The sequence below is a fragment of the Atractosteus spatula genome, assembly GCF_055471065.1.
Source record: "Atractosteus spatula isolate fAtrSpa1 chromosome 17 unlocalized genomic scaffold, fAtrSpa1.hap1 SUPER_17_unloc_1, whole genome shotgun sequence".
Taxonomy (NCBI): domain Eukaryota; kingdom Metazoa; phylum Chordata; class Actinopteri; order Semionotiformes; family Lepisosteidae; genus Atractosteus; species Atractosteus spatula.
The window spans coordinates 575,935-584,843 of NW_028296633.1; the positions used below are offsets into that span (position 1 = coordinate 575,935).

Sequence of the window (8,909 nt, forward strand, 5' to 3'; positions counted from 1 at the left end):
CGGCAGCCTGCAGGGCCTAAAGGTAGATTTTTCTACCACATCTAGGGGGACAGCACCCTTTATCAGACCCACGTCGTACTTGTTGGCAGCCCAGAGGGAATCCGGGACTCCCTCCAGTGCAGGGTGTGAAGTGTCAACTGGGACTGAGGTAAACAATCGGCCCGTCGTGTCGTCAGAGGCAGACAGGTGCACTGTCCTCCAGGTGTTAAAAACAGGTGAGCAGGGATGCCAGCTGGCCTGGAGAGCAGAGTTATGCCTAATGCCTTCAGCATCCGGGGCTGTCCATGCCTAGCTAGTAACGCACTGTTGGACAAAGACACCCACATCTTGCCAGCGGAAACCTGCAGCTTTTGCCAGAGACACGTGAGGGTGCGTCCCTGCCCAATACAGAGACTGCTGCTCGGTAGTCAGGGTCATGGCAAGGGCAGCAAAATCCCTTGAGACCAGATAACCATTCCCTTTAAGTCTATCGCTGCACTGTTCATCTCTAAACCAGATTTCCTCAAACCCTTCATCCGGGCCCCCGAAACTAACCGAGGCCGTGCAATGCAAATTGTCAATATCTTGAAAATCACCCTGGCCAGGCCACAGTCTTGCTGCGTCATTCAGAATTGTTTGGGAAACCTGACCCACATCTTTTCCTAATAGGTCCCAGCTGTAGTATTAATCTGGGACCATGGGGGAGTGTTGGACAAGCATGGTTCGGGGCAAGCAGTCTTCACTGCAGGTTAGTTCGAGCCCCTGTTCTGAACTGACGATAACGAGGCCCATTTTACAGAGCAAATCTCTGCCACACAAATTAACAGGGCATTCTTTCGAAAGTAAGAACGAGTGGTTGGTGGGCCCAAACCCATGCTTCTGGTATTCCACAGTGAGTGGTGTGGTGAAATGAGCCTTTGTCAGAGTGCCTGTTACTCCTATTGTCAGGATAGATTTCGATGAGAGCTGGAAACGGTGTGCGTCGTCTCTAAGCAGGGAATGGGTCGCCCCGTCTCAACTAAAAAGTCATAGGGATCGCCATTAATATGCAAAGTGACTTTGGGCAGCTGGGAAGGGGAGGAAATGGCAGGTAATATGAAAGTTACCTGCCCTCAGGCCCTATCTCTCCTGGCGGGGATAGTCAATCTTTCTTTTCCCGTTGCCATGTGTGCTGACTGTTACTCCAGCCGGGGGGGCCGAGTCCTAGTTCCCATCATCTTCCTCTCCCCCCTCCTTTTTGGGGCATTCTTTTGCCCAATGTTCTGTTTTTCTACAGTGAAAACATGCATCACGGTCTCCTTCTCCTCGACCTCTCCCTCTTCCTCGGTAGCCTCCTCGTCGGCCACGGCCTCCTGGTCCCCTACCCCGGCCCCTTCCTCTTCCTCCTTGATAGAACTGGAGCTGGGCCATCTGGAGTTGGTGTAGCTGATCGCTGTATTTTCGTGCCTTTTTCTCATTCTTTGATGCTAATTGTCTCTCAGCATGGTAAGCATGGCGGCACACCTCGGTCAACCGGGTGGTGTCCCAGCCGATGCAGTTTTTCACCATGCTTCCTATTTCGGGGAGCAGGCCATCCATGAAAAGATGGGTAAGTTGAGTTTCATATACTGAGCCGTCGTTGTTAGGGGCAGGTGGGGGCAGGCCACTGAGGTTACTGAAGAGGGGGTTCAGTCTCTCCAGTAAATTATTACACGTTTCTCCAGGCTTTTGCTTGGTTTGTCTCAAGGTGAACCAGTCCGTTTTGGGGGGATACTTTGCTTCTATTCTCTGGCAAATGCCGTCTAGCTGGTTCTGATAGCCACTGCCGCTGACAGCGTCATACACCACGTCTGGGTTGAACGTGTCGCGCACATCGCCGTAGTCAAGCTTCAGGGTCTTTTGAAAAACAGTCTCTAGTTCGCTGCTCGTGGGCTTACATTGAACAACTAGACGCTGCAAGGCAGTGGTGTATTTTCGCCCATTTGTCTTGGGGTTTGGTAGTTTGCCAATTACGACTGTCAGTTCTGCTAATTTCCATGGGCGGAAAACTAAACAGGGTTACCTGTTACCCTGGGGGTTTGGACATTCTATCATAGGGAACTGGAGACCCAGATTTGGGTCATCCTCCTCTTCTCCATCAGAAAAAGGCAAAGGGACTAGTGATGGGTCCAGGTGGGAACCATATTGGGCTCCCGGCCTCGTAGAGGGCGGGGAGAGGCCATCCCACACTGGTTGGGGTCCCTTCTTTGGTTTAAACTCAGAGGCTGTTGGGCAGAGCTTAACACTGTTTTCCCCTGACGCTGGTACAGTATACATCCCAGGGCCTGTTGTTTAGGGTTCTCCCTCACAGGGGTCCCATGGCCTCCTGTGCCCCGGTTATATGGGGATGGTGCCGCTGGTAGAGGTGGAGCTGGGGCTGAAGCAAGACAGTCGAGGTCTTGATACAATTTAGATGTGCTCAGCATCATCTGTTCAGGGTTAGTAAGCAAGGGGGGGAATCTTTTTCCACACGCATCCCAGACTGACACACATTTTCTCATATACTCATAATTCCAATTGGGATCCCCTCCTGGATTTGGAGGGTCAGTCATTTCATGCAGCAATCTAATGGCCCATGGCTGAAAACTCCCGTCTCGAAGCCACTGCTCATTCGTCCATCCTGACATGCAATCAGTGAAAGGTTGGCAATAAACCAATCCATATTCTCTCCCTGCTATATTCATGGGAGTTCCCTCAGGTTTATCATTTCTCTCTTTCTTATGTGCTTCTTTACTTTTCCTTTCTCTAGCCTGCACCTCATTTTTCCACAGCTCAAAATATTTCCAGTCTACTTTCTTGTTTCCTTTTTTCTCCCTTTCCTGCAACTTCTCCTTAAGCTGCTCAACCTGTCGTGGACTAAAGCTGCCGTTCTCTGGAAAACCCAACTTACTCCAAAGGGGAAGACACTTTATTCCCACATCACCAAACTTATCCTACATGTACTTGGCTGGGCCACTCAGCCCAGCTTTGCCTTTAGAGCTCTCATTACCCATTGTCGACAATGCCTTACTGTTTGTAGAACACTATAACATTTACTACTCTGCAGAGCAAAAAACACACGTCTGTGTTAAGATATGTTCGTTTCACGAGTCCCAGACTCGCCGGGTCCCAGACCGATTATAAGTCCCTGACTTATCGAAGAGAACACCCTTGTGGCTCGTTTTTAAAACTAATAGTTCTTTTAAGGATCACTTACTGATGTCAGACGGCCATGGATTTATCCAGACACTTCTCTGGAAGGATAAGTATTTATCCCCCAAGGTTCGTCCAATTCACAAAAATTGTCCGGGTCCGGATGGAGTTTCAATAGCCGTCTGCAATCAGGTTTGTGATCCCATCCTTGTCGCCAAAGATTGTCGTGGAATTTTATCGAAGAAGAGCCAGGAGAGGTATTCTCATTCATTCAGTAAGGTCTTTATTCATATTGCAATATGGGAAAAAGCCATCACCCGTCTGTGCAGAGAAGTGAAAGCTGATTCAAAAGCAAGCAGGGAGAGCCCTTGTTTTATATCTTTTTTTAAGCTAATGCAACACTTCAAGGACAGGCAAAGCAGTAATTTTCCATTACTTATAGGTTTTTGCTTTTAAGCAAAGAAGAGCAGTTATTCTAATTGTTTCTCATACTCCCTTCTTCAAGCAGCAGAGATAAACATTATTAAAACATCCCATGCCCTTGACGGGTTGGGTGCTATCACACTTTGTTCTAAGTATCCAGCTGCTTCTGCAGCACAGCTCTGTCCGTAAACAACATTTTTAGGATAAAACACCTTTTCTCAGTAACTTTCCATTACACTGTACATGAGGGGAGGGTGGATGTAAACATCTGCTCCCTCCAGAAGGATGAACTGAAAGGTCATTCAATTTGGACTAAGGATAAGGACGAATGTGGGATTCTGGACATGGAACCCACCACATTTACTGGGAATTCCCCGCCGTACACGCAGCCATATAAAATCAACAAAGATGCGGAGGAAGGGGTTCGACCAGTAGTACAAAAACTATTAGCTCAAGGCATTGTACGAAAAACACATAGTACAAGCAACAGCCCAATATGGTCCGTCAGAAAGGCCAGCGGAGCATGGCAATTCACAGTTGATTACTCAAAAGCTAATCAATACATCAATCGTCTCACCCCCTTGGTAGCAGACCCCTCAGCTATTTTTCAACTACTGACACCTGAACACCAGGTGTTTTCGGTAATTGACATGGCTAATGGGTTCTGGTCTGTTCCTCTACATCCAGAGGTACAAGATTGGTTCGCTTTTGTTGTAGATGGAGAAGAATATACTTGGACCAGGTTACCACAGGGGTTTCATAACAGCCCCACCGTGTATCACATGGCACTTCGGAGGCATCTCCAGGAGTTGCCTCCGGTGTCCTCCGTCGTCAACCAGTATGTGGACGATATTTTAATTGCGTCTCCCGACGAGGGAACCCACAAGAAGGACCTCCAAATCATTCTTAACCATTTGGTTAAAAAAGGGCACAAGGCTAATTATGACAAGGCAGTTATGCCTAGACACCGTTATTTACTTGGGACAGAAAATTAGTCAGGGAAAGAGGGAATTGACAGAGGATCGGGCTCAGGCAATCCGCTCACACCCTAGTCCCAATACTATGAGAGAGCTCTGGTCATTCCTGGGCCTGAGCAATTTCAATAGAAATTGGGTTGATGCTTTTTCTGAGAGGGCCAAACCACTCACAGACCTATTAAAGGGGGGAGGGAGACCCCTTGACCCGATTGCTTGGAGCTGTGAAGCTGAACATGCTTTTAATGTTTTGATACAAGCTCTGTTACAGGCTTCTGCATTGGAGTTTCCTCAGACAGATCAACCTTTCTACCTCTACGTAAGTGAAAAGAATAGATTCTGGACAGCTGTACTATCGCAGGAACATAGGGGTAAGTACCGCCCGGAAGGGTATTACTCGGGACCCTTAGACAAGGTTGCCAGGGGTTGGGGACCATGTCTACACTCCGTTCAGGCCTTCTGTGTAGCAGTACAGGCAGTTAATAACATAGTGCTAGACCAGCAACTAATTGTTCAATGCCCACAAGCGGAACACACCCTCATGTCCCTGAGGACATGACCGGGTCAGCCAGGTTAATGCTGTTTGATGGAACAAGTGGCAGGTCCTGTTAGAGGCTCCGAATATTGCTATTGAGTGTGAAGGGGCTCTAAATGCAGCCACTTTGCTACCTGACCCCTCATAAGCCTATCTGTTAGAACATAGCTGTGATGTTTGGACAATGGGAGAGGATGAGGGCATCAAAATAGCAGAGCAACCACTCGGGAATGAAGACCTCATCCTCTTCACCGATGGAAATTCATTTGTAGATTACAATGGGGAAAGAAAAGCAGGTTGGGCTGTCACTACTGAATATGATATCCAATGTGGAGGACGATTTGGGGTCCCAACTTCAGCTCATCGAGCTGAGCTGAAGGCTTTGGTGGAAGCCTGTAAATTGGCAAAAGGCAAGACCTCCACTATATACACAGACTCGTGATATGCGTTTGGAGTATGCCATGACTTTGGAAGGTTGTGGAGTAATAGGGATTTTTTTTTCTTCTGCTGGCACTCTGGTAAAGAACGCTGATTTGGTGTCAGAGCTCCTTGAGGCTCTCCAACTTCCAAAGCAGGTAGCTGTGGTAAAATGTAAGGGCCACAGCAAAGAGAACACTCCCAAAGCCAGGGGCAATAAGTTGGCAGACTGGACAGCATGTCAAGCCGCCCTGGGGCAATGGAGGGAGTGGTTTATAGAAAGACCTCTTCAAATTATTTCAGTTTGCATGATGAATATCCAAGCATTCCTTGTGGAACAGCTCAGCAAGCTCCAGGCCCAGGCCCCAAGGACTGAGAAATGGACTTGGATGGAACGCAATGTGGGGCTGCAGAAGGATGGGACCAGGAGATGCCAGCGAACAGGCAGACCTGCCTGTCCCAGGCAGTTAATGCCCTGTCTGGCACAACAAATACACTCCACAGGGCACCCAGGAATTAGTCAGATGACTCAACGCTTTGCTCAGAGCTGGGTGGGGACAGGCTTCTCACCCTTCACGACTGATGTGGTGCGACGCTGTGGAGAATGCCAGAAAGCCTCCGGAGCGCTGTTGGTTCGGGCTCCTAACCTATGATGTCCTGCACCCAAGGGGCCCTTTATGCACTGGCAAATAGACTTTTGTTCAATACAGGGAAGACAGGCCTCCTGGTGATGGTGGACCTATTTTCTAGTTGGGTGGAGGCTGTCCCTGTCAAATGAGAAACTGCTTAGACAACTGCCAAATATCTCGTGACTGAAGTAATTCCCCAATGGGGACTCCCATGTCGCATAGACTCAGACCAGGGCACACATTTTACTGGAAAAGTGTGCCAGGTGGTGGCAGACCTACTGGGGATCAAATGGGACCTGCATTGCCGTCATCACCCTCAGTCCTCCGGCATGGTGGAATGGGTGAACTGAACTTTGAAAGACAAATTGACAAAGTACCACCTGGGAGGAATCCCCTGGGTGGATGCATTGCCCGCCGTACTGTGTAGCATCCATGCGGGGACAAATCGAACTGTGGGGCTGAGCCCGTTTGAGGTGATCATGGGGTGCCCCGTGACACTGAGTGACTCCCCAGGACATGACGGAGTAGACTTGAGTGTACTAACTGATTCTCTGTTACAGTATTGCAAGTTGCTGACAGAAGCCACCCAAGGTGCCCGCGAGCAGGTCCTGGAGGCATGGGGACCACCAACTGACACGACCTCATCCCAGGAGAGTGGGTGTGGATCAGGAAATTTCCCTCACAGGTTCTCCAGCCAAGGTGGGATGGACCCTACCAGATCCTGTTGACAACCGATTCTGCAGTTCAAGTAGAAGGAAAAGATCGCTGGATCCATGCATCACATTGTCAACGAGCCTCATCTCCAGTGTCAGACACAGGATGAAATAGTTACTGTTGATGATGTTAATGGCTTCTGTAGGGCTATGTCTTACGAAGATTAATAAACATCATACCCACAAAGGGGAACATGGAGTTAATTCCTTTTTCGGCCTTTCATATTTGACAGCCAAGAAAACGAACCCAAGTGTCTGCTGGGTGTGTACCGCATTACCTAAATATGTACAGGGAGGACTTCCTATGGGGGCCATTCCTTGGCGTCTCGAGGAGGTCATAGGCATGATCATTTCGAGAGATGATATAGGGAATTTTAATATGGCGAACTATGGATGTTGCAATGACACAACTTTAACCTGCACTACATTGCAATATCTGCATGAGCGAGGTTTAGAGCCCATGAGCTTCACAGGCTCTTACGCTTCTAAATATAACAGAAGCCACACACCACCATACATTACTCTAAATAAGGAACGTGAGGGAAACATATGTTTTCAGCACACCGATGGCCTGCACTTGATGGGATAGAGTCGTTGCAACCTTACCATCGTTGTAGACATATCAACCTCTACCATTCAAATTCCAGGATGGGGCAGGCACACCCCAAATTTCAGTATAAGCTTCTTATTTTCAGAGGCATGGGGAGTGCCAAAAGGAACATACTTTATTTGTGGAAAGTGAGTCTACCCATGGTTGCCAGCCCAGTGGTCTGGCTCATGTTATTTAGGATATGTGGTTCCTCATATCCGTGTTCAATCTCACAGCCCCTTCGGACCTAACCACAGAGCACAAAGGAAATTGGCTGATTGGGAGTATTATTTAGGTATAATATTTCCACAGGCTGGCATTAGATTTCTAGGTCGAGAATTAATACAAATGGCCTCCACTTTGGAGGAATCAACAAATTCTACTTCGTCTAGTCTGAAGACTGTTAATGACGAGGTGGTAGCCCTCAGAACAGTAGCCATGCAGAACCAATTGGCCTTAGATTATGTACTGGTTGCCCAAGGAGGAACTTGTGCAATAAGAGGCACTGAATTCTGCACATATATTCCCGATAATTCCGAGCTCATCTCAGATCTGGCCCAACACATTTATAACGAGGGACAAAAATATCATGACTACTACACCGCAAATTGGAGAACAGGGTCTTGGTTAAAGTCTGTGTTTGGGGCCTGGGGTGGAACTTTGTTACAATATTTATTTGTAGGGTTAGTATTGCTTATGTGTATGATTGTAATCATCACTTGTACTAAGACATTAATCACATCTTGCTGTAACCATGGTAATGCATGCCTGTGCATCTAAAAAGGAAAGATCTTCCCTGACATTGTTTGTGTAAAAAAAATAGGCAGCACTGAAGTATGCCATATTTTATAAGGGGGAAAGAAGAAAGATATAAGATGTGAAAAGGGGTTAACCAGATCATGTCACGGAAAATAAAGGCTTTTATATTAGCAAACATCACTAGAAAAGGAATATTTTTGTATATTTCTCTTAAATACAATTTGTTTACAAGTGCTCTTATTGCCTGGTCCTGATGCCCTTTCATTGTGTGGTTCCCATATGGATGTACAGTAAATACAGAGGGAGGAGTTTTACTCACTGCTCTCAAAACTCTTACAAAACAGAGTTGGAGAGAAAAGTTTTATTTATTGGTTTTTCAAACACTTTGAATCTGGAGATGTCTCCTAATCAACAATGATCCTGTAATGGGAGAGGTTGTGTGTGATTACCATGGAGAAGTCATAACAAAGACAACAGCACAGTCCTAAAGACATAGGTGGCACAGGAATCACAAGAATCTCTGTACCTGTCATCCAGATAAAGACACCTTTGGAAGACAAATAAATGAAAGAGTCAACTTTAGACCAGTGAGGCAGGCTTTTGTGGTCAATGAACAGGACTTCATTACAATTCTGTTCCTTGCCAAAAGAGATTGCTGTGGGAGAAGACCTGAAATATGATTACGTGTCTCCAGGAAGTTTTTTTAGGGAGAACGACACACTTTGGAGCAGGCGAATGACT

The 8,909-nt window shown here is 47.2% G+C and overlaps 1 pseudogene; it reads right to left on the reverse strand.

Moving 5' to 3' along the window:
• Window positions 1-1,120: 1,120 nt before the first annotated feature.
• On the reverse strand, window positions 1,121-2,990 carry LOC148811112 (uncharacterized; annotated as a pseudogene).
• Window positions 2,991-8,909: the final 5,919 nt, after the last annotated feature.